This window comes from Crinia signifera, chromosome 19, assembly GCF_055691185.1.
Source record: "Crinia signifera chromosome 19, ASM5569118v1, whole genome shotgun sequence".
Taxonomy (NCBI): Eukaryota; Metazoa; Chordata; class Amphibia; order Anura; family Myobatrachidae; genus Crinia; species Crinia signifera.
In genome coordinates this window covers 11,745,579-11,770,938 of record NC_139226.1, presented here as the reverse complement: position 1 = coordinate 11,770,938, position 25,360 = coordinate 11,745,579, and the positions used below count along the sequence as shown (strand labels likewise).

At 46.6% G+C, this 25,360-nt stretch overlaps 1 long non-coding RNA gene across 2 annotated transcripts in view; it reads left to right on the top strand.

The window, feature by feature from the left end:
• LOC146042120 (uncharacterized) overlaps positions 1–22,526 on the top strand; it is a 72,676-nt gene extending 50,150 nt beyond the window's left edge. For both annotated transcript variants that reach the window (XR_014463750.1, XR_014463749.1), the window contains 3 exons: positions 4,775–4,878; positions 5,385–5,485; positions 21,622–22,526. This is a non-coding gene — a long non-coding RNA (uncharacterized LOC146042120). The remainder of the gene's footprint in view (positions 1–4,774; positions 4,879–5,384; positions 5,486–21,621) is intronic.
• Positions 22,527–25,360: the final 2,834 nt, after the last annotated feature.

The following is a 25,360-nucleotide window of genomic DNA, read 5'->3' as shown; positions in this document are numbered from 1 at the left end:
GTTATCCAATAGCTGAACTCGTTTAAAGTGCTCCGTCTTCTACACAAGGAAGTCCTCGTGCCTGAAGCCATGGTACAAAGATGGAAGGACCTTGGCTTTGGGTTCTGGCAAGGGCGTAACTACCATAGGTGCAAGGGGTGCAGCTGCTATGGGGCCCAGAGCTGAAGGGGCCCATCTTTTGCTGTCTAACTAATATGTTTTACATACATTTACCATTAGTAGCTAAATAGGGGGCCCTTACAAACTTTTGCTATGGGGCCTACGAATATCTAGGTACGCCTCTGGGGTCGATAGTAGACGGTGACACCATCTCTGTTCCATAAATCACTGGAAACTTCTTCCTTTTCCTTCTTGGTTTGCTCTCCTCTTTCATTTCCTGGGGAGGGGTTCTGCCGTTGTTACCCAACTATTACTGGCCAAACATCAGCTGTATATACTAAATTCTATTTTGCAAAGCAAATAATTTTTTTTTTTTTTTATTGATAAATAATCATGTATCTAAAAACTTCCGTTTGTGAAGTCTGGGAATCTAACGTGCCCCCCCCCCCCCCCCCCCACACCAGCATGCCAGTCTCTGCCCTCTAAGACACCAACACTACCAGTCTGTCACCCGCTCCCCCTCCCGGTCACAGGTGGTCTGGCTGACACGGCATTTTATTAATGAGGTATTAATACGTCATTGGGGCAGATGTATTAAGCCTTAACAAGAGATAAATGCAAGTGTGATAAGGAGAGATAAACGTCCAGCCAATCAGCTCCTAACTGACTATTTTCAAACATAGCCTGTAACATGGCAGTTAGCAGATGACGTTTATCTCTCCTTATCACCCTTGCATTTATCTCTTGTTAAGGCTTAATACATCTGCCCCAATGTTTTGTGTTTTATCTGTAATTCACGTAGGTGTAGGTTATTTTGTTTTATTTTAAGCTGCATTATACGCTCGCACGCTTCCGGCATGGCGGTTCGCTTCGCTCGCCACAGATTTACATACCTCCCAACTTTTCATGTGAAGAAATAGGGGGCGTGGCGTATGCAAATGAGGGCGCGGCTTATGCTAATTAGCCGCGACCTCATTTTCATACGAGAATAGACGCTGTGCGCATGCGCACAGCGTCTATTCTACTACATTGGGGGGTCTCCCAACTGCCACCCCCCCGCAGCGGGACAATGCCTGCCGCGGGTGGGACGTCGGGACAGGACCCGAAAATCGGGACTGTCCCGACGGAATCGTGACAGTTGGGAGGTATGGATTTATATTCCCCCTCCAGGTATACATGGACCCAGGGCATGATGGGAAAATTGTCAAAACTGAGGCCACAGAATCCACCCTCTATGAGGGACTGATCTAACAGCGGGGGACGCTAGGAACACACTTGTCAAAGGGTAAACCAGGGGCTTGTGCACTGCAGGGAGTAGGGACGCAGGCTCCCTGCAACACACCCCCTGGTATTATCATACAGCTGTCTGGTGTCATTCTTATTGAAAGAGGGACTAAGTTATCCAACAGTCCCACAGGATTTGGTTCCGAATATTTGCATGCATGCCCCCCCTTTTTACATTTACTGTATATTAATTGGTGTATTATTGAGATATTAAAATATATTAAAATTCATTCTTTCTTCAGTCTTTTTACGTTGATATATCATAGAGTACAGCACCATCTGGTGGTGACCATCATAACTGTATACATTTGAGAATATAGTTATTACATTATACCATTACCACTGGTAGCCCCCGCCCAGCCAGGGCTACCAGTACACGCCCACCATCCACCATTACTCCACAGCCAACAGGTGAGCGGCAGGTCTCCCCGCACCCCCTACCTTTGCCAGCAGCCCCCCCCAGACCCACGCGACCCCTCCCTCCCGCCATTCGCGTCACTCCCCGCGACCCCCCCACGATTTGCGGCCCCCTCCCCCCAAGATTCATGGCACACACCCCCCTCCCACGATTTGTGGCCCCCCCCGCGACACACCCTCCCTCCGCGATTCGCGGCACCCCCCGCGACTCCCCTCCCGCAATTTGCGCCCCCCTCCCGTGATTCGCGCCCCCCCCCTCCCGCAATTCACTACACACACCCCCTCCTGCGATTCGCGGCACCCCCTGCGACCCCCCTCCCGCGATTTGCGCGCCCCCCCTCCCGCAATTCACTGTACAAACCCCCTCCTGCGATTCGTGGCACCACCCACGATGCCCCTCCCGTGATTCGCAGACCCCTGCGCCCCCCTCCCGCGATTTGCGGACCCCCGCGACCCCCCTCCCGCGATTCATGGCACCCCCCCTCCCGCAATTCACGCCCCCCAGCAACCCCCCCTACCGCGATTCCCACCCGTCCCACCGAGCCCCCCTCCCGTGATTTACGGACCCCCGCCCCCTCCCGAAATTCGCAAGCCGCCCACGTCCCTCTCCCGCGATTCACGGCACCCCCGTGACCCTACTCCCGCTATTCACGGCACCCCCGTGACCCTACTCCCGCAATTCACGGCACCCCCCCTCCCGTGATTCGCGCCCCCCCTCCCGCAATTCACTACACACACCCCCTCCTGCGATTCACGGCACCCCCCTGCGACCCCCCTCCCGCGATTTGCGCGCCCCCCCTCCCGCAATTCACTGCACACACCCCCTCCTGCGATTCGCGGCACCACCCACGATGCCCCTCCCGTGATTCGCAGACCCATGCGCCCCCCTCCCGCGATTTGCGGACCCCCGCGACCCCCCCTCCCGCGATTCATGGCACCCCCCTCCCACGATTCGCGCCCCCCAGCAACCACCCCTACCGCGATTCCCACAGGTCCCGCCGAGCCCCCCTCCGGTGATTTGCGGACCCCCGCCCCCTCCCGCAATTCGCAAGCCCCCCCACGTCCCTCTCCCGCGATTCAAGGCACCCCCGTGACCCTACTCCCGCTATTCACGGCACCCCCGTGACCCTACTCCCGCTATTCACGGCACCCCCCGCACCCCCCCTCCCGTGATTCGCGACCCCCCCTCCCACAATTCACCCCCCAAGCCCCCCTCCCTTGATTTGCGGACCCCCGCCCCCCCCTCCCACGAATCGCGGACACCCGTGCTCCCCCCTCCCGTGATTATAGAAACACAGACTCCCCGGGCCACCCCTCCCTTGATTCACGGCACGCCCCGCGCCCCTCCCACGATTCACGGCACGCCCCGCGCCCCTCCCACGATTCACGGACCCCCGCAACCCCCCCTTCTGTGATTCACGGACCCCCCCAACCACCCCCTTCCGCGATTTCCTGACCCCCACAATCCCCCCTCCCGCAGTTTTCGGACCCTCCTTCCCGCGATTCATGTCACGCGATTTGCGGAACCCCGCCCCCTCCCGCAATTTGCGGCGCCCCCCTCCCGCGCTCCACGGCACCCACCGCACCCCTCACATGATTCACGGCACCCCCGCACCCCTCCCACGATTCACAGACCCCCGCAACCCCCCCTTCCGCGATTTACTGACCCCGCAACCCCCCCTTTCCGCGATTCACTGAGCCCCACAACCCCCCTCCCGCACTTTTCGGACACCACTTCCTGCGATTCACACCCCCCCTCTTGTACAGCCACAAGCAGGTGTCCCTATTCTAATCTTCAAAAAGTTGGGAGGTATGCCACCCAGTAGGAGGAGACACTGACTCAGGGCCACCGTCCTGTACTCCTGTGCTGCCACGCTGGACCCTCACCCACTGGCAGAAGCTGCACAGTGTCCCCCACCCTCCTCTTTAGACTCCCTTATGCCCACACATCCCTATTTCTACCCTGCGTCATGACCTCCGCCTGTGGGGAGCTGACTCAAAAACACCCTACTATACTATTACACACACACCTAAACAACATGCACACCCCCCCCACACCCACAAATGTCACTGTACCATCCACACTATCAATGTACATCTTACTCTGTAACCGCTATTTAATTAACAAAACAATACACACCCCCTTCCAAATCATATGCTCTCTATTTAACACATTTCACCTATCACTCAGGTTGCAATGCAGGCCATATTTCATACAATTCTAACCATATTTCTCACAATACAAAAGTTCACAAATTAAGGGGGCGCAGCCCCTTACGACGGTGTGAAGAGGGCCTGTAGGGCGCGATGAATCACCTAGTATGTGTGTATATATATATATATATATATATATATCTATCATCGTTCGCGGCGGCACTCAGGTAAAAAGACACGGTAGACAGTTGCTGGATCTAAGCCAACGTTTCAAAGAGTTTATCTCTTTTTCGTCAGGGCAAACAAATAATATGAAAAACACTCACCAATATATGTGCAGTTAATCCCATCACCAAATGCGTCTAAGCCGTACAGCCTCGCAGTCAGTCTGCGGTTCCGGCTTGTTACAGTGACGTCACCCGAAGTGCTACAGCAGTGCTGAAAGGTACAAGTGACCAGCCTGTGGCTCGCCACTATGCAGAGACGGGCCATTCACCTACCGCATTTAAGCACATGATAATTGATCATGTCCCCCCGCTCAAACGCGGTGGCAATAGATCTAAAATCCTATTGCAAATAGAGGCTAAATGGATCCATCGATTAGACTCCTTGAGTCCTCGTGGTTTAAATGAATCATTAGGTCTAAGCTGCTTCCTATAATATTATGCTTGTTCTCTATATCATGTTTATGTGCTGCATGACGTACTCTATTGGTGCTTTCTTTCCAATTTATTGAATATGTTTTATTATGCCATCGCTGCTTTCATGTCTTTTGTATGATGTTAACAGTTTGTTTTATTCTTCGTTTCCATGGTGATAGACGCACTTCGGGTGACGTCACTGTAACAAGCCGGAACCGCAGACTGACTGCGAGGCTGTACGGCTTAGACGCATTTGGTGATGGGATTAACTGCACATATATTGGTGAGTGTTTTTCATATTATTTGTTTGCCCTGACGAAAAAGAGATAAACTCTTTGAAATGTTGGCTTAGATCCAGCAACTGTCTACCGTGTCTTTTTACCTGAGTGCCGCCGCGAACGATGATGTATCTTGGAGATTTTTCTCCTTAATATCGGATGGCAACAGGGACCTTTGGACTGTTTCTAGTGAGTGCCTAATCACCCTGCTATAGCTATATATATATATATATATATATATATATATATATATATATATATATTTTTATTATTATTTATATACATTTGGTTTACCCATAATACTTTAACTGACCCGGCATATACTGGGTCACCTAATTGTATATCTCCGTTGCTTTGCTCCGCCCCTCTGGAAACCCCCTTCTGAAAAGCATTTGCCCCAGCGGAGGATCGCGTTGTCACTGCTTTAGATGCACTCAGCCCTGATTAGCTGTAGGTATCTACAACCATTTTTTTTTCCTGGTTGACTATGCTAATGTGTTTAACCCTAAAGGTTCTGGAATATGTTGCCGGTTCTCAGGGAAAAGTTGTCGGTCCTCGTGTAATGTTACAAGTCCATACAGGAAATGCAGCAGCGTCCACACTCGGGATAAGGTGATGGTTTTACTTATTTCTGAGATTTTTACATATTTTTCCTATTAGTAAAACCACATATAGGAGGTTATTCTGGTTGGTGCGTAATTTTCCGAATTCTTTCTGAGCGGTCCGCACGCTACGCTGTGCGGACATGGTACGAAGAAACGCCCACCGGTCCTCCGCATTCGGACGGACTCACACTTTAAGAAGAGGGTGTGTTTACGGACGACATCCAAACCTTGCGTGTGTGGTGGACACACACATATTCTGCATGGTCTTACAGTGTCTGCACGGTCTTACCGCGTCAGAACGGACGGGAACATGGCCTTACACATCGATGCGGTGTATTTCCGCAAAACATACCTCTATCTTTTGATCCCCAAATGTGTGCTGTTATTGGTAAATGTAAAAGTGACATTTTATATTAGTGAACGCAAGTTCTGTCCATTGCTTGCAGTGTAAATGTGTGTAACAAATGCAGCTGTGCTTTCAGCATAGATTTGTGTGTTTAGTTATGGTCCATTTAAGCTGCAAGGTTTCCAATTGAAGCAATGAAAAGAGTGTAATTAATGAGTAATGAGTAGAGGAGTGGATTGTATTGTGTTCAGGTGACATTGGTTCAGGTGCGGGAGTACTAATTGTGCGATCCGAATGCCTAGCGCATGACCGAGTGGTGTCCGCAAAGAAATACTTGCTTATGGACACCGCATATTTCTAGCCTTTTGGTTCGTGTGCAGTCGGTGTTCTGTCCGAATGCACGCCTACCAGAATGAGTGCACTCCCTCGTGTACGCCCATGTTTACGCCTAGTTTAGCCCACTTTGAAACTACGCCCCTGTGTACTTCCGAATGACGCCCATAATACGCCCATATCTCCCGAGTGAATGCGGTGCACATTTCTGTGCGGTATTAGTGAGTACAAGTACGGAGACCTTGCGTGGCACATGCGCATAGCGTTGCCTACGCATGCGCATACGGCTAAAAAACGCCATCCGAAAGAATTCGGAAATTTACGCATCGACCAGAATAAGGCCCATGATGACACCGTGACAATCGGCAGGTACTGTACTGCTTGCCCCAGAGTTCCAGCACACAGATTATCCTGCACATACCCTAACATGTAACACAGAGACATGCACATACAGCCTGTGTAAGAGTATTACCCCCCCCCCCCCCACACACACACACACACACTAGCAAGCATCATGGATGTAACATTTACGGTATGGGGGCAAATTACTAAGATGGGAGTTTTATAGCAACCAATCAGATTTTACTTATTTATTTAGCACTTTCTAAAAGATAATAAATAGAATATAGTTTGTTGCTATGGGTAACATCCCTTCTTCAATAAAACTCCCATCCCCTTCATGTCAGGCTAAAGCTACTCACCAGATAACGTGAAGTGTTCAGAGAGCTGCAGACTGTGCTTTCCCTCAGGCTCCGAGCAGCGACTGTCTGTGGTGGCCACAGGGTGAGGGAATGCAAGGTGCTCTATATTAGGAGGAGGCCGCCGCCCCCGTGTGTGTTACTTCACAGGCAACCAATAAGACACAAGTTTACAAGTACAGAAAGCTGGCAAACTTCACACCAGAACCCAAAACAACTTCCTCTCTTACTTATACTGTTCTTTCCTATTCTGCCTATGACAATTACTGTATATCTGGCAGATAACTGGAATAGTGTCGCTGTGAGTCAGCACATACTGTATGTAGCAGTACAGTGTTGGTCACAGCAGAATTACATTGTGGGGAAAATTTACTAGGATGGGAGTTCTACTGAAGATTCGCTGTTGCTATGGGAAACCAATCTGATTCTTCTAATTTATTTATTTAGCACCTTCCAGAAGATAATAGATCGTGTCTGGTTGGTTGACCATAGCAATGTCTTAGTAAATCTCCTCCTGTGTGTCATTTACATTTAAGTAATAGTTTGTATCCTGTAAGAAGGTTCCAGATTAAAGAGTCAACAGTGTCTAGATGGACAGTCGTTAGGTCGATATCAAATGGTTATGTTGACACAGGCAAAAGTCCACATGTCAACAGTGTCAAAAGTTGACACAAGCGACAGGTTGACACATGAAAATGTTGACATGAGTTTTTCATGTTTTTTTGTGTGTCAGTGTTGACACCGGTGCACGTGGACCCACAAATAGTGCACAGCATCCCCTTACATGGCTCGCTTCTCTTGCCATGCTTCAGGCATTTGCTATCCCCAATCAGAGTCCGCGTGAATGGCAATTTATGAAAAAGTTGTGTTGATCTATCTATGCTGACATAGGTTGACATGGACACCATATAGGTGTCCCGAGTCCTCTTGCCATGCTTCGGGCACTGTTAGATTCTCCCTCTGTGCCCGCTGGGATGGCAAACAATAAACATGTCTGTTAAAAAAAAAAACATAAAAAAACTCACTGACCTTTTTCCATGCCGACCTAATGGCCGCACACCAAAATATCATGACATCAACAATATGGAATTAGGGTACTTATGTATTATCTGGGCTCCCATGTTAAATGCACCCCATTTTTTCATACCCCTACTATCCAACTATGCACGGAGTTGATTTTATATAGTGTGGCGAGCGCAGCGAGCCCCGCAAGGGGACGCGGTCTCATAAGAAAAACGGGAGCCCAGATATTACATAAGTACCTCAATGTACAATCTCATACCATGTTCACAGGGCCGGCGCCACCACTAGGCAGCTTTAGGCATTTGTCTCGGCGACAGCCACTGGAGGGTGGTATTGAGCCGCCAGGTGCCATAGAAATCTGCAGAAGCTACCAAGGACGGAAGCAGGGTCGGGGAGCAGGTGAGTGACTGATACGAAATCCCCGTGCGGCACCCCCGACAATCCCCGTGCGGCACCCACGGCAATCCCCGTGCGACACCCCCCAGCAATCCCCGTGCGGCACCCCCCGGCAATCCCTGTGCGGCACCCCTCGGCAATCCCCCTGCGGCATCCCCCGGCAATCCCTGTGCGGCACCCCCCGGCAATCCCCGTGCGGCACCCCCCGGCAATCCCTGTGCGGCACCCCTCGGCAATCCCCCTGCGGCATCCCCCGGCAATCCCCGTGCGGCACCCCCCGGCAATCCCTGTGCGGCACCCCTCGGCAATCCCCCTGCGGCATCCCCCGGCAATCCCTGTGCGGCACCACCCCCCCTGGAGCGCGTGTAATTACTGCGGGTAGTGCCGTGCTGAAATCCTCCCTCAGAGGGGGGGGGATTTGCCTGGGGCGCTGACAGGGCTTGCACCGGCCCTGCATGTTCGTACAGCATTAAGGCCCTCATTCTGATTTATTTGATGTTAACGCACTGCGCATGTGCGTATTCCCTGTCAGCCGCCCGCCCCGTTCTTGGACCCGGACGCCGCAAGTCCAGATTAGTCCAGACTGACTTAGATTTGCGAACAGAATGAGAACCATTAGTTAGTCGGAGACCATCGAATGGTTTTGGCCCCGCACGCTACCCTGCCTATGAAAGTATATGGGAAACATCCATTTGCAAATCAGCGGTGATGTTTGGACTGCGGCGCGGGGGGGGGGGGGGGGCGGTCATTCACGTGGGCGGCGTTACATTGCTCGTTAAGCAGTGAATTTTTGATGCTTAGTGAGTCATTCGGAATCACGCCCTAAGTATAGGCTGCAAAACTAAATGTTATCCAATAACTGCTTCAAGTGCTCAGTCTTCCACACCAGGAAGTTAACCACTGATGGTACAGAGATGGAAGGGCCGCGACTTTGGGTTCTGAGGTCGATAGCAGACGGTGACATCATCTCTGTTCCATAAATCACCGGAAACGTCTTCCTTTTCCTTCTTGGTTTGCTCTCTAATAATAAATTATATTTTGCAAAACTAAAGTTTTTTTTTATTATTGATAAATATTCATTGCCCACTTGGATAATTAAACTATGAAAAGCCACTTTATTTTTTTTCCGTTTTTTTTTTTTTTGTGAAAAACTCATGTCAACCTTACTCATGTGGACTATGTCTACCGTAATTTTGTGCCAACCTTTTTTCAATGTTGACTTAGGGTTTGTTGACCATTTCAAGGTATTGACCTAGTCCCCATTAGTGGTCGACCCAATGACTGTCTACCTAGACCTTGTCTACCCTGTGACCGCACAACGATTACAGTTGGGTAAATATTGAGACTATAATGGCGCAGTTCCTCTTCCCGGATGACTGTGCCGACATGTTATCCCTAAAGGTGCCGGAACGCTGGAATAATAAAACATAATGGCCCTTATTCAGATCTGATCGCAGCACAAATTTGTTCTCATAATGGGCAAAACCGTGTGCACTGCAGGTGGGGCAGATGTAACATGTGCAGAGAGAGTTAGATTTGTGCGAGTTATTTTGTTTCTGCGCAGGGTAAATACTGGCTGCATTATTTTTACACTACAATTTAGATTTCAACACACCCCACCCAAATCTAACTCTCTCTGCACATGTTACATCTGCCCCACCTGCAGTGCACATGGTTTTGCCCATTTTGCAAGCAAATTTGTACTGTGATCAGATCTGAATAAGGGCCAATGACACTATGACAATCCGCAGGTACTGTACTGGGTGCCCCAGAGTTCCAGCACACAGATTATCCTGCACATACCCTAACATGTACCACAGAGACACGCACACACATCCCCCATAGCCTGTGTAATAGTATTACCCCCCACACACACACTAGCAGCAACAAGTAACATATACGGCAGGGCTGGGCAACACCGGCCCTCCAGATGTTAGTGAACTACACATCCCAGGATGCTTTGCTATGTGGCCATGTTGAAACTGATGCAAGGCATGCTGGGATGTGTAGTTCATTAACATCTGGAGGGCCGGTGTTGCCCAGCCCTGATATACGGTATGGGGGCAAATTACTAAGATGGGAGTTTTATAGCAACCAATCAGATACTATTTCTTTTTTATTTAGCACCTACAAGATAATAAATAGAATATAGTTTGTTGCTATGGGTAACATCCATTCTTCAATAAAACTCCCATCTTAGTAAATGTACCCCTTCATGTCAGTGTTCAGAGAGCTGCAGACTCTGCAGACTGTGCGGTCCCTTCAGGCTCTGAGCATCCTGTGGCCACAGGGTGAGGGAATGCCAGGTGCTCTGAGAGAGATGAGGCCGATCCTCTGGGTTATGTCACTCTCAGCCAACTGGCTATGTTTGGGTAAACCACAAGCACTGATAGCTAACAGACTTTGTGTCATCCTCGACAATAACCACAAGTTCTGGGGACATCGGAAATACATTGTGGTGGAAATTCTTTTATATGTGAGAAGGGAGGAAGCGCTGGTCGGCTTAGCTGTGTGCTTCCACCCTCAGAGTATGTTAACCACGTGATTATGTGGAGTACAGCCAGCGGGGCTCACAGCTTATAACATAGAGCGTGAGCCGTCTACTATTCAAGTGATTAATACACCCATTGTTGGGAAATACTAGCCCTGTCTAACATGCGCCACAATACTGCTCACTATTTACAGGTGTCAGTGTGAGCTAATCATTATCTAAATAAGTGGCAAGATCTCTAGTGACATCTGCGTACGAGGCAGGAGAATGCCATCCCTGCCCGGCGCACACTAAACACTCTATGTCACAGGCATGTCCAAACTGCTCTGCCATAGATTTAGCATTCCCTAATAGCAAACTTGTGGCAAGGCATGATGGGACTTGTAGTTTCACAACAGCTGGAGGGCCATAGTTTGGACATGCATGATCTATAAGCTGTCACTTACAATCTGGGCTACTCGTCACTTGAGAAGGTGATAGAATATTAACAATTGGAAACGCACAAGGCAGAAGCACTTTCCTGCTTGATGCGTACCAATAATAGCTTACAATTTACTGTCCACAGTGTGGGCTGCCCAGGGTATCCTCCTCGCCCACCTACCAGTATCCAATACACCTAACATTTTCCTCAGCCTGTAAATACTATTGCATACCCTCCAACATCTGAACATTAGAAACCGGTACACATTTGGAAAGGGGGCGTGGCCAATGGCAAAGAGGGCTTTGCCATAAGTAAAGGGGGCGTGTCCACACCCCCTTTCCGACTATGTACAGGGCACAGTACATTTAACAGTTCTTTATATACAGTATAGAAACATCTAGCGCTGGCCCCAACTGGGTACATTAATAGCCATACCCAAAAGAGCAGCGCACTGGTCACACACTCACACACTGAGAACTCCCCTCTTCTCCCACGGTAATGATGCCACAGATGGCATGCGTCCAAAATATAGACTATGCTCCCCCAGCGTCTCTCAGCCCGGGAGTCCGCTGGTTACATGATGTGAGGTCATGACATACCACAATGCACCCTGGGACCCCCTGCACCCCTGGGATCGGGTGCAGAAGAGCTAGACTAGGTAGAGAATACCTTCTTCTTTCAAGCCGCGCAGGTTCCCATCGCCTGTCAAGGGGCAAGGGAGGGAGGAGCCATCCGATCACTTAAAAAAACGGTACAATCGGTACACTTTGATTTAGCTGGTATAGACCGTTTAAAAACGGTACAGTACCGGCTAAATCGGTACAGCTGGAGGGTATGCTATAGGTGACCCTTCAGATACCAACTATTAAACTGTGACATAAAGAAAATGGAACAACTTTCATACCATGATTAATGGATCTGAATAGAATGTAAGGTAGGATATAAGCAGTGGCGGATTCAGGGGGGGGGGGGGGGGGGGCACCTGGGCACGTGCCCTCCCCCTGTCATTTTATCCTGGATCCGCCCCTGGATATAAGACAACTGGTGATCAATAACACCCATTACTCACGAACATAAATAATTTCACCATCAAATCAGTCTGACATTTGACCCTACAATTGCCACAGTGACAATACAGTACAGTGACAATACAGTACAGTGACAATACAGTACAGTGACAATACAGTACAGTGACAATACGGGACACCTTTGATGAGAACAGATTAAGGGCTTGGCAAACTGAGTAACAAACCATTATATAAATACAATGTATAATGTGAACATCTGAAGTGATCTCCTTCATTCTGGGCTCATAGCCAGCAACTGTATAAATTGATTACATGGATACACTGTACAAAGAAATGAGGTCATTTGTCCTAAACTGTTGAACTACGGTGACACTTGCTGGCTGGACTCCAAAGAACACACACACACACAGAAGGGGAACAACTTCTTGTGGTTTATCTATGTTCAAATGGATTGTTATTCAGGAAGATAAAAATTGGATGTGAGATTGGGAGTTCCTATTTATGCTATAGGAGACTTATAGCTCAGATTGGAGGCTATTTCATATAATAGAGGGTTCATCTTCTTCAAATTGTCCAAATACAATAGGACCATCCCAATAGAAAAGTTCTCCTTATACCACCACCAAAAAATTTGAAGGATCTAATGCAGGGGTGTCAAACTCAAATTCATCGGGGGCCGCATCAGCAGTTTGGTCACCCTCAAAGGGCCGGTTGTATCTGTAGGACTATGTGTCCACTCTTTATTATCATAAATCATTGTCACTGCATTCAATTATTACTGTTTTTTGTAATAATGCAAGTAATAACTAGCAGGGAGATTGGCTGGGGGCCTGGGACAGGGCACAGTGACGTGACGTCAGATCGCCCAGCAGGAGACCTGGGCCTCTGGGTTTGCAGGACTCTCGCTAGAGTTCTGGACTGGTGGTGACAGATAATGATAATGACCCTGGACACAGGCAGCCGCACTGCAGATTTGTGGGCTCAGGCTGCGGCTGTGTGCTGCTGGCCTGGCTCTCTGCCTGCCCGGCCACGGACTCTGGACTGGAAAGACTGGTCTGGACAACAAGAGACAACACAACTGTGCCCACCCCACTGCCGAACTTACAGTAAATATACTGAACCAACTGATGCCACTGCTGCGCAGCGCGGCACCACAGGCAGGAGGTAGCTCACCGCCGGGCCGGCGTCCAAGTCCGACAGGCAGCCGCAGCAGCATGCACGTCATGGTGTCACTGGCACTGCTGTCAGGTGGGCGTGTGTCACACATGGCAGCGCCGTAGCCGCTGCCCGCAGGAGGAGCCGGGGAGGAGTCGGGCACGTCACACAGTGACACTAACAAGTCTGTGTCCACTGTCCTGCCTCCCTCCTCCTCCCAGCGAGCGCCGCGGCGGAGTGACTGTGTCACCCGGCTTCCTCACGTTGTTAGGTATGTCTCTCAGTCTCGAGTCGTCATGTGAGTGTCACTGAATGTGATGTGACAATCACACTCTGATGGCTTCCCGCAGTAATGTAATCGGCACCAGGCGGGGGTGTGTGGCAGCGGCTGCGCGGACCAAATGACGAGGTCTGGCGGGCCGGATTTGGCCCGCGGGCTTTGTGTTTGACACCCGTGATCTAATGCATCGGATCATGATTTTCCCTGGCCTATGATAGGCAATAATACCTTGAAGATCAAAAAAAAAAAACCTGATGAAGTTACTAACCGGAACGAAACGCGTTGGGTATTGATCACAAACTTTGAAATAAAAAGAAAATCTTTCCTGAAAATAAGAAGCTACAAGCGTATTCTTATTTTATTCATATTTTATTGAATTTTTTTATGGACAATACATATTTCATTTAGGGAGCTTGTGACACTATTGTGGGTATTTGTAGAAAGTCTTAGTTCCAACTGGTAGGGAACTAAGTATCAACAGTGACCGCCATTTATCTATAGCAAAATTTTGGAGATGTTGTCGTATATATATATATGTTTGTGTGTGTGTGTGTGTGTGTGTGAGGAACAGCGCTCTCTAGTGTAATAATTTTGTATTGCAGTGGTAGTGGGCAGTACAGATGGTGTAATGGTTAGCATTACTGCCTCACATCACTGAGGTCATGGGTTCTATCCCCACTATGTGTTATATATACGGGGCAGTACAGATGGTGCAATGGTGCATTACTGCCTCACATCACTGAGGTCATGGGTTCTATCCCCACCATGTGTTATATATACGGGGCAGTACGGATGGTGTAATGGTTACATTACTGCCTCACAGCGCTGAGGTCATGGGTTCTATCCCCACCATGTGTTATATATACGGGGCAGTACAGATGGTGTAATGGTTACATTACTGCCTCACAGCGCTGAGGTCATGGGTTCTATCCCCACCATGTGTTATATATACGGGGCAGTACAGATGGTGTAATGGTTAGCATTACTGCCTCACATCACTGAGGTCATGGGTTCGATTCTCACCATGGCTCTAACTGTGCGGAGTTTGTATATTCTTCCCGTACTTGCATGGGTTTCACCCGGGTACTCCGGTTTCCTCCCACAATCCAAAAATATACTGGTAGGCTAATTTACCCTAAAATGTCTGTGTGTGCGTGTATATGTGGTAGGGAACATAGATTGTAAGCTCCACTGGAGCAGGAACTGATATGAATGTTCAAATATTCTCTGTAAAGCTCTACGGAATATGTGTGCGCTATATAAGAAACTGTTAATAAATAAATAATAAATAGTGATTTGTATTGTGCATACTGCTCGGTTGTGCTTTGTTTTAGTGCTCATTAATAATGGTCTTAGAATATTCTCCCTCTAACGGTGGGTTACCAGAATTCTTCTGGATGTTGCTAGAATTTTTCCTCCCGTTTGGGGATTCCTTCCAAGACCAGTCTCCCAGTAGAGTGTGATAATGTGCAGATACAAAGGCGTAATTAACTCTGAATTATATTTAAAAAGGGAGTTTATTAAACAATAAAATTTCCAAAAACATAAGAAATAATAGGCTTACATTGAAAGTGCAAGGCAAAAGTGCTAGTGTATATTGGAGGTATCTCTACGCGTTTCATCTCTTATGCCGTGGGTAACAGGTTGGACTTCATCAGGAGAGTAACAAACATTGTCTGATCTGGTGTATTTATAGCACAAGTACTAATTGCTATTGCCTTGTATGGGACTTCTGGTTTCAGCCATCCTACTGAGCATGTGCGGAAAGTTCCAGTTATATTATTCTGCAAGGAATCAATGATAATCCCTTTTGGGGAATTAGTAGATCTTATTGCACATTTGTGCAGTGTTATTCCTCATAGAATCACCCGTATATCAGGTTTGGGCAGCCGGAGGGAGCCTGAGCTCAGCATCTCTCAGTGGGCCTTATTCTGGTTCACTCCTTCTGGCAAATTCCTTCTTAAATGGACAAAACCATGTGCAGTGCAGGTGGGGCAGATGTAACATGTGCAGAGAGGGTTAGATTTGGGTGAGTTATTTTGTTTCTTTGCAGGGTAAATACTGGCTGCTTTATTTTTACATTGCAATATAGATCTCACTTTGAAGTAAAACCCCACCCAAATCTAATTCTCTCTGCACAAGTTACATCTGCCCCCCTGCAGCGCACATGGTTTTGTCCATCTAAGAAGGAATTTGCCAGATGGAGTGAATCAGAATAACCCCCAGTGTCGGGATCCCGTCAGTCATTAGCTCGACGTTGGGATCCCGACTGGCCAGACCCAGACAGCATGGTGTGCGCAACTAAGCCCCTTGCAGGCATGGTTGCATGCTACGCGAGCCACCTATTCTATTCTCCCTCTATGGGGGTCGTGGACCCCCACGAGGGAAAATAGCCGGTGGCCGTCGAGAAACCGGTTGTCTATGTTTTGATAGTCGGGATCCCGACGTCGGGTAAATGGACCCTGTACGGCACCCCCATCAAGCACTTTTCCTGCTGACTTCCTACATACCCCCCCCCCCTTCTGCCCAAGGCCAGGGGACTGGGCACTTGAAGCTGAAAAACAGTGAACTCTTGACAAGGCATCGGCATTTAAGTGTAGTTCCCCTGATCGGTGTTCTACAACAAAATTATAATCTTGTAATACCAGGAACCACCTTGTCACCCTTGTATTATTACCCTTATTTTGGCTCATCCACCTCAAGGGAGCATGGCCTGACACCAAGCTAAATCTTCTGCCCAGTAGATAGTACCTTAGGGTCTCCAGTGCCCACTTTATGGTGAGACACTCCCTCTACACAATGGAGTAATTTCTTTCACAAGAGGTGAGTTTCCTACTCAAGTAAATTACTGGGTGCTCTTCTCCATTTACCTCCTGTGATATTACTGCCCCTAATTCAATATCGGAGGCATCTGTCTTGACAACAAACTCTTTGGAGAAGTCTGGTGCTATTAATACTGGCTGACTACACAAGGCTTTTTTAAGGCTCTGAAATGCCTTTTCTGCTTCCTCAGACCACTGGACCATAACAGAATTTGGTACTTGTGTATTATCACGGCGCCCACAATTTTCATTGTCGGGCATTGTATCGGTCGTACCGCATCGCATGCGATCCGATACGACCTGATTTTTTATTATACAGCCACCCTGATGGGTGATTACCCGAAGCATGGCGAGCACAGCGAGCCCGCGAGGGGCGGCGGTACGTGCCCTCCGACCTTTTCATACCCCCACTATCCATGTCGGCGTGGAGTTGATATTAGATAGTGTGGCAAGCGCAGCGAGCCACCGAGCCCGAAGCGTGGCGAGCGGACGCGGAATACATGTGAAGTAATCCGCGTCCCCTCGCGGGGCTTCGGGCTCGGTGGCTCTCTGCGCTCACCACACTATCTAAAATCAACTCCACGCCGACGTGGATAGTGGGGGTATGAAAAGATCAGAGGACGCGTACCGCCGCCCCTCGCGGGTTCGCTGCGCTCGCAATGCTTCGGGTTGGCGTTGATAGAGGGGTTGGCGTTAACAATGGGGGTGCATTTAACATAGTAATCACCCATCAGGGTGGCTGTACAATTAAAAATCAGGTCTGGGGGTGCATTTAACATTGTAATCACCCATCAGGGTGGCTGTACAATGTAAAATCGGGTTTGATCGCATCGCATGCCATTGTAATGGCATGCAATGCGATATTAAAATTGTACAGTCTTCTCTTAAAAGCCTAAAATCGGGTCCCATCGCATACCATCGTATACCTTAATTAGTGGTATACGATGGGACCCGATGGGCGCCGCGATAATACACAAGTACCCAGAATTTTTCCCTTTTGTGAGATCAGTTAGCGGTGGTGCAATGGAGCCAAAGTTTGGTACAAACCTGTGGTAATAATCCACAATCTCCAGGAAGGCCCTTACTTGTTTCTTAGTGAGGGGCTGTGGCCAACTCTGTATCGCCTCAACTTTTTTTACCTGGGGTCGGATCATACCTTTCCCTATAATGTACCCCAAATATCGGGGCCTCCTCTAGCCCCACAGCACATTTTTCAGGATTAGCAGCAAACCCCACTTTCCTAAGAGAATCAAGAATGGCCTGGACCTTGCTCAGATGGCTCTCCCAGTCAGTACTAAAGACCACCACATCATCTAGGTAGGCAGTTGTATACTTTTTGTCAGGCTTCAAAATCTTGTCCATCGCCCTCTGGAAAGTAGCTGGCGCACCTTGTAACCCAAATGGCATCTTTACATACTGAAATAGTCCATCTGGGGTGGAGAAGTCAGTTTTCTCCTTTGCCCCCTCTGACAAGGGAATTTGCCAGTAGCCTTTGGTGAGGTCTAGAGTGGTAATGTACCCCACTGGCCATAAACTTTCAATCTACTCATCGACTCTAGGCATTGGGTAGGAATCACATTTAGAGAGTTCATTCAGCCTGCGGATATCATTATAGAATTTCCAGGTCCCATTTGGCTTTGGGACTAATACTATGGGGATGGACCACCCACTCTTAGACTCCTCAATATCCCCCAAAGGTTCTTCATTCTTGTAATCTCTTCAGAGACCACTTGTCTCCGGGCCTCAGGTATTCTGTACGGTTTAACGTTTACCTTAACACGTTGTTCAGTGACTATTTCTGGTATTGGGGGTTTGAGAGAGCTTCGCCCTATGGTAACTTTGTCAATATCTTAGTGGGACTTCGGATGTGACTCTGGGGTAGCTACCAGTGACTCTCTATCTTGCCAAGCCCTGAGTAGATTTATGTGGTACAGCTGTATTGGTTTTCTTTTACCAGGCTGGTGTATCTTTACCTTTTCCACCACTTCAAAAGGGCCTTGCCACTTGGCCAAGAACTTGCTTTCAACACTGGGGACCAGGACTATCACTTGGTCACCAGGGTTGAATGATCTAAGCTTGGATGTCCTATTGTATATTCGGCTCTGGGCCTCTTGTGCCCTTTCTAGGAGTTCCTTCACAATTGGCATGACCCTGCTCATACGGTCCTGCATTTTTGCAACATGTTCAATAACACTTTTATGTGGTGTAGATTCACTTTTCCATGTCTCTTTAGCAATATCAAGCAGGCCCCAGTGGTGTCTCCCATACAGCAATTCAAATGGGGAAAACCCAGTGGATGACTGAGGGACTTCTCGGATGGAAAACAACAAATAGGGCAACAAACAATCCCAGTCCCGACCATCTTTTTCTACCACCTTCCTCAACATCCCCTTTAACGTTTTATTAAACCTCTCCACTAGGCCATCTGTTTGGGGATGATACAGAGAGTTTCTCAACTGTTTAATTTTCAGCATTGTGCATAACCCTTTCATAACCATAGACATGAAAGGGGTACCTTGATTGGTTAGGGTTTCTTTTGGAAGGCCAGTTCTAGAGAATATATAAAATAACTCCCGGTTAATGCATTTGAAGGAGGTATTCCGCAGTGCAATGGACTCTGGATATCTTGTAGTAGTGGCGTAACTCCCGGAGGCAATGGTGTCATTGGCCGCCGGGCGTTAGCCATTGGGGGGGCACAAAGGAGCCGGCACCGAGCCCCTCTAGTTATAGATAAATTCATTCATGTGCACACGCAGGGGGGTTTCCAAGTATATTGAAACTCCCCTGTGTGGCAATCCATCAGAACAGCTAGGGAGATGAAGGAGCCCAGGCGCACAGCTGGCTTTGTATAACGGGGCAGTATCCACTTCCGTTCCGGCAGCCAGGGCTAGCTGACCCAGAGGAAGTTGCAACTCCTCTTCTCCGGGCTTCCTCAGAAAAGCCCTGCATAGCGCATCGGACAACGTCACCTCCTCACTTCCTCTCCTCCCGATATACTGCCCCCTCCCCTCATCCCACGATAGCCGCAGTGTAGATGATGTTGTGACAGCCGGTCCCAGGATCCTGCCAGTGCTCCAGCAAAGCCGCTGCCTGGCTGAAGAAATAACGTGGACCCCTCTCAGAGGTAACGGCTCTTCCTGGCACCTCCACTAATGATGATGAAGATGTACCTCTCTCTCTCTCTCTCTCTCTCTCTCTCTCTCTCTCTCCACTTACTGTATCTAATCTCTCCACTTCTCCCCCTCTCTTCTCTGTCTGCCTTGCCTCTGTGTGTGTTTCTGTGTGTGTGTGTGTGTGTGTGTGTGTGTGTGTATATATATAACACACACAATTCACTTTGGAAGATGACATATATGGATTTGTGCCTTTTAACTTCTGTTTGCAAGCCTGCTCTAATGTGGAATTTATTGTGTGATTGACATTTCGGGGCCCATAGTGCCCCTTCTTCTGTAGGGGCCCCGAAACATCAATCACACATTAAAGTCCACATTTGTGGTTTACGGTGCCACCTCTATCTTTCTTGCTAAATATGGAGATATATATATATATATATACATACAGAAGACTCCGGTAATTGCGCAAATATTTCTTAACATAAAGATCCGTCCATATGATGGTTAATCATGCAGTGCAGCTGTATTCTGGAGAGAGGTTTCACCAAAACCTCTTGGAGGAGTACATGCAGTGAAATGGGGTCCCTTGGCGATGGGCTGCAAGCTTAAATGCATTGATCAATTCATGAACTAAAACCCCATTATTTATTTAATTGATTATTTGAATGTTAAGGTGAGTTAGTTTGTTGTAGCGAGTGCTGGGCCCCCTGTGTTTGTATTTACTAGAGTGTGTGGTCACAGGCCAATGCACCCCATCCTGGGAAGGCTGTTTGCACCCCATTCTTAGGAATGGCAAGTGTGTTGGTACTTCTGTATCTATCTATCTATCTATCTATCTATCTATCTATCTATATATATCTATCTATATATATATATATCTTATATATTTAGCCAGATCTGTCACTCATCCCCTGTGTAGCTAACGCTCCCGCCCAGCTGGATACACCAACCCGCCCCCCCTAGGGAAAAGACCAGTGTTTTATGTGTATGACGTTTTCATGTGTATGACGTTCCACCCCATTGACATCACCTCCCCCCGCCCAGCCAGGGCTACAGTACACGCCCACCATCCACCATTACTCCACAGCCACCATCCACCATTACTCCCGCACCCCCCCCCCCCCCCACTGCCAGCAAACCCCCTCCCCACGACCCCCCTCCCGCGATTCGTGGCACCCCCCACGACCCCCCTCCCCCCATTCACGGGACCCCCGCGACACCTCCCCTCCCGCGGTTCGCGGGACCCCCGCAACCCCCCCTCCCGCGATTCATGTGACCCCCCCGCGACCCCCCCCACCCGTGATTTGCGGACCAGTGTATTTCATAAATTATTTAAATATAAAATAAAATAAATAAAACATTAAAAATCGAGTGGAGAACCATAGTGTCCCGAGGCACTTTAAAGAATGCCAAGGCAGTGATCCAAGAAATATGCGATTTCTTGGGTTAGAGCAAGTCAATTTGGACATCAGAGGGGGAAACAGGGACTCTTTACTATTAAAACGTGAGTCATATTGGATTTACACAATGAAAACCCTCTATCCCGATGGTATGAATGAGGGAGTGGAAATTACACCTTTTCTACAATAAGGTCTTTATATTTCCCCCTTTAGTTAACATTATTTAACAGCCATGTTAGCCTTAGTTTGTTCTCCTGCATGGGACTTTCCGCATAATCCCTTGGACCGAAAGGGTTCCATGAAGAATGTAATGTTGCGAAAAATGTATCTTTGTTAATGTACAATATATTCTTGTTAAAGTCATTCGGAAATAGAGACAATTGTTGAAGCCTTATGAATTTGCCCTATCTCTATAATGTTATTCTGAGGAATATACTATTCCTGTAGTGTATACATTTTTATATAAAAAAAAATAACTTACCGGTCTTACCATTCACCTATTTTATTTTATTTTATTTTATTTGATTGAATTTAAATAACAGGCTAATAAAAGCCAATGTTATTATAAAATTAATTGTATTTTATTCTCTCCTCTTTATCACAAAAATCTTTTCCGCCATTGATGCACCTTGCTAAGAAAAAAACTCGATTGATTTAAAAGTGGACACAAAGAGATGCAACGATATTATGAGCAATTGATTTGATGAACTAAGCACCTGAGAAGAAATCCACTGTCGATAATATCTGCATATGCATATGAGAATCCCAAATTATGGTGTATTATCCGCGATGGCATTAAATGCGGAGATGATATGTGGATAGGATCGTGCGTGCTGCTGTGTCTAACGTAATAGAGTGTTTTTCTCTCTCTCTTCAAATGTCTCTTTCTAAAATGCATTAAATACATTTTTTTTTGAATATATATAGCTTTTTAAAAATAATGTAATTTGTCATGTATTTTTGCTATGGTATTATTATGATGTATCTTTGTGTGATCAATTTATCGATGTATATATATATATTTTATTGTTTCTCCTAGGAGAAAAGAAAATATTTGTTTTTGGAATTTAATTATGAAGTATATTTAAAAGTATTTAAATTGTATTGTGTGTATATATATACTTGCATACCTTAGGTAAAATACTGCTAAGGGTAGAAAATCTGGTTTTAATATATTACTAGCCCGCAATCTGCATTGTTTGTATACTGATAGAATGCTATGGAGCTGGTTGAACTGATTAATGCATCACAGCTGTGCAGGAACTACGGGCTATAAGAGAGGTATCTGACCAACGCCAGGCCAGCCCTCTGACGAAGTACGTGATTATGAAACGCGTTGGGACGTGGCCTGGCATTGGAGTCCTTGTCCTTATCCATCTGATGCAAGAAAAGCGTCTACGAGTGTAACCGCTCCAACTGTTCAGTGTGTATGACCACTGTGTATGCTGTTGTCTAGCGGTTGTTGAACCGCCTATTGTGGTACGTGATAACGGCCTGATTTTATGCAAGACAAAAGTTGCTTTTTATAAATAAATGTCTTTATTTTACCGCACTATGGAGCGCTCTGATTTATCTTTCTATATATATATATATATAGTAGAGGAAAAACAGCACTCACAAAAATCTTTACACAACTGCTGGGGTGTCCATGTAACTCAGACCACAATCCAAAGAGGCCATATATATCCAAGGAGATAAAGAGCGCACTCACCAGACTTGAATTAAAACTTCAAACTTTAATTTGATCCATTAAAAATTCCACAAGGCAAGGTCGACGTTTCGGGTCATCGCATGACCCTTTTTCAAGACAACAGACGCCTGGATCCCTGAAGCAGTGTGACAGACACTATCCCCTCTCCAACTCATATACCATGGGACTCCTCCCCCTAAGTTAACATCCACCAATCACAGCTAGTAGTCATAAATCAGACTCACCAGTTGATCTTTATATCAGGTGCATTCCTGTTATTCACAGCCTTGTTAATTGGTGTGCGTTCCACATAGCCGGAAGAAGCTATTATGCTTACTTCCTGTCAACGCATGTAATGCGTGTCACCAGTTTCAGTGCATATGATAGGCTTACTTCCGCTGACGTGCACAGCGTGCGTCACCGGGTTTTAGATCACAAATCTCACAGCGTCTACATCACAGCAGTAGTTGGACCATACTAGGTCACGTGGACATGGTCCGGCCTGTTTGTGTATTCCACAATGCTAGGCAACGGCCACCACGTTAATCCTATAGGTCTGTATGTAGTCACATGTGTTTTGGGGTTACCCACTGCGCTGTCAGTCAGGACAGTATAAATTAAATTAAGTTGGTCTAAGATTTATAACACACCAAGCAAAATGAGGAGGACACACTGTATTTAAAACAATTGGATTTTATATAGACAAAAGTAAAAATAAGTTTCAGGTAGGTATAAAAACACAAATTGGAGTATAATACATAAAAAGACAATTGCTCATATAATTGAAAAGGAGCCTTGATATCAAGGTCAGTATAAAGACAATAGAATTGGTATAGACAAAAATTATAATAAGTATCAGGTGGGTATATAAACACAAATTGGAGGATAATACATGAAAGACAATGCTTATATACTCTTATAAAACCTCAATGGTAGAGCCAGTATGAAAACTGTGGGGTGGATTGCAGACTTGGAAAAACGTCCCATGTATGGGTATGCTGGCGTCCCAGCGAGAATATTTTGTAAGGGGTTCCCTCAGAGCGAAGTCTGTTAGTATACACACGGTTTGAAAAGGTGATGCAGTATTAGGACAAGAGCCGGACCTGGGTTAGCGAGTAAGCTGACACGCAGAGATTTTCACACAGGTAATGGCTTAATAGCAGATTGATGAACCAACTTGTTAGTAGGCACAGAGACACAGTTAGTAAGCCAAATGATAGCCCATAATGTGATGGAGATATGATAACACTCACAGATTTGTGGCGATGGACTGGCAGCACTTCTGTAGGTGGAAGCGGCGACCTGGTTTACTTGGTCAGTGTGTCTGAAGGTTAGCGGTCACGCTGTGATGGACGTCGGCATCCACGTGGTATTAGGTGGAGAGGTGAAGGTAATTTCACAGGCTGTATGCCGGGGAGTAGATGGTCTCCCGGCTGGAAGCGAGCTTCGGCGTCCACGCTGAGTAATGGAAACAGCGTAACCGGATGTAGGCGGCTTCAGTCTCTTGGGGAAAAGTGCGGAAGTGAGTGTCCAAGTCTGCACACAGTTCTGGCGGAAGGGGCGGGCAACGTGTTTCGTCTCCTAGGCACTGGAGACTTTTTCAAGCAGTGGTCTGCCCTTATTGGTGCTTCGTATTTATGGAGCAGGGTTAATTGCATAATTGGGCAATAATTCAATTCATGTTACTATTGCTTAAATTAACGTGGTTATACAAGTCTAAATACAATAAGAAAAACATTTTGCATAAAATACATTACAGCGTGTCCTTTGAGATCCTGTTTTTATATCGGATACATCTATTTTGGTGGAAATATCCTATAATCATTCCTTAATAGAATTCTAGTGGGAATGTAGCGATTGTAATAGCTATTTATTTGTACAGAGACATTTATTTTGTGGGCAATAATAGGCAATATAGGGAAAGAGTTTATATTTTTGTGATGCAGACTAAAATGAAGCAGTCAGTCTGCATCTATTCTGACAATAATTAATTATAAACTAGATTATTTTATTAATTAGACAAAATTATATCTATAATTATTTTATTGCGTGATGTTTAAATTTTTATATACATTTTTGAATTTTTTATCTGTGTTGAGGAGATAGGACCAAGAAAACGGAAATAACACCAATCAATAAAGTTGGCATATAAAGCTTAGTGATCATAAAAATAACAATATATAAATATAAAAAATATATATATATATTTGATTAATAATAATCAGAGTGGTGCGTAGAAAGATTTATATACAGAAAACAATATACATATATATATAATAAAAATATATAGAATAGATATATAGATATTTAATAAATTAGGTGATAAAGTGAGTTAAAAAATTATATATAGATATGATATAATATGATATGATAATTACTAGCAGAATAATGATAATAATGATGGATGGATAAGTATATAAGTTTTATGCAGGAATGTCCGTGAGGAGCAGAGGGAGAAGAAACCGCTGACCCTATAAGGGTTGTTTATTGTTCCTCTGGTCTCCACGGAGGACCTGCATAGTGAAGCAGTATATGCTGCTTGGGTGGCAGCATATATTTTGTATAATGGGGACAAGACAAGCGAACAGGGACCTATAATCAATACAATTATATTAATAATTCAGAAGGGAAATGGGCCAAACTGAAGTATAGTGGTGGAACCCAACTTATGCCTCAGCTGGAACAA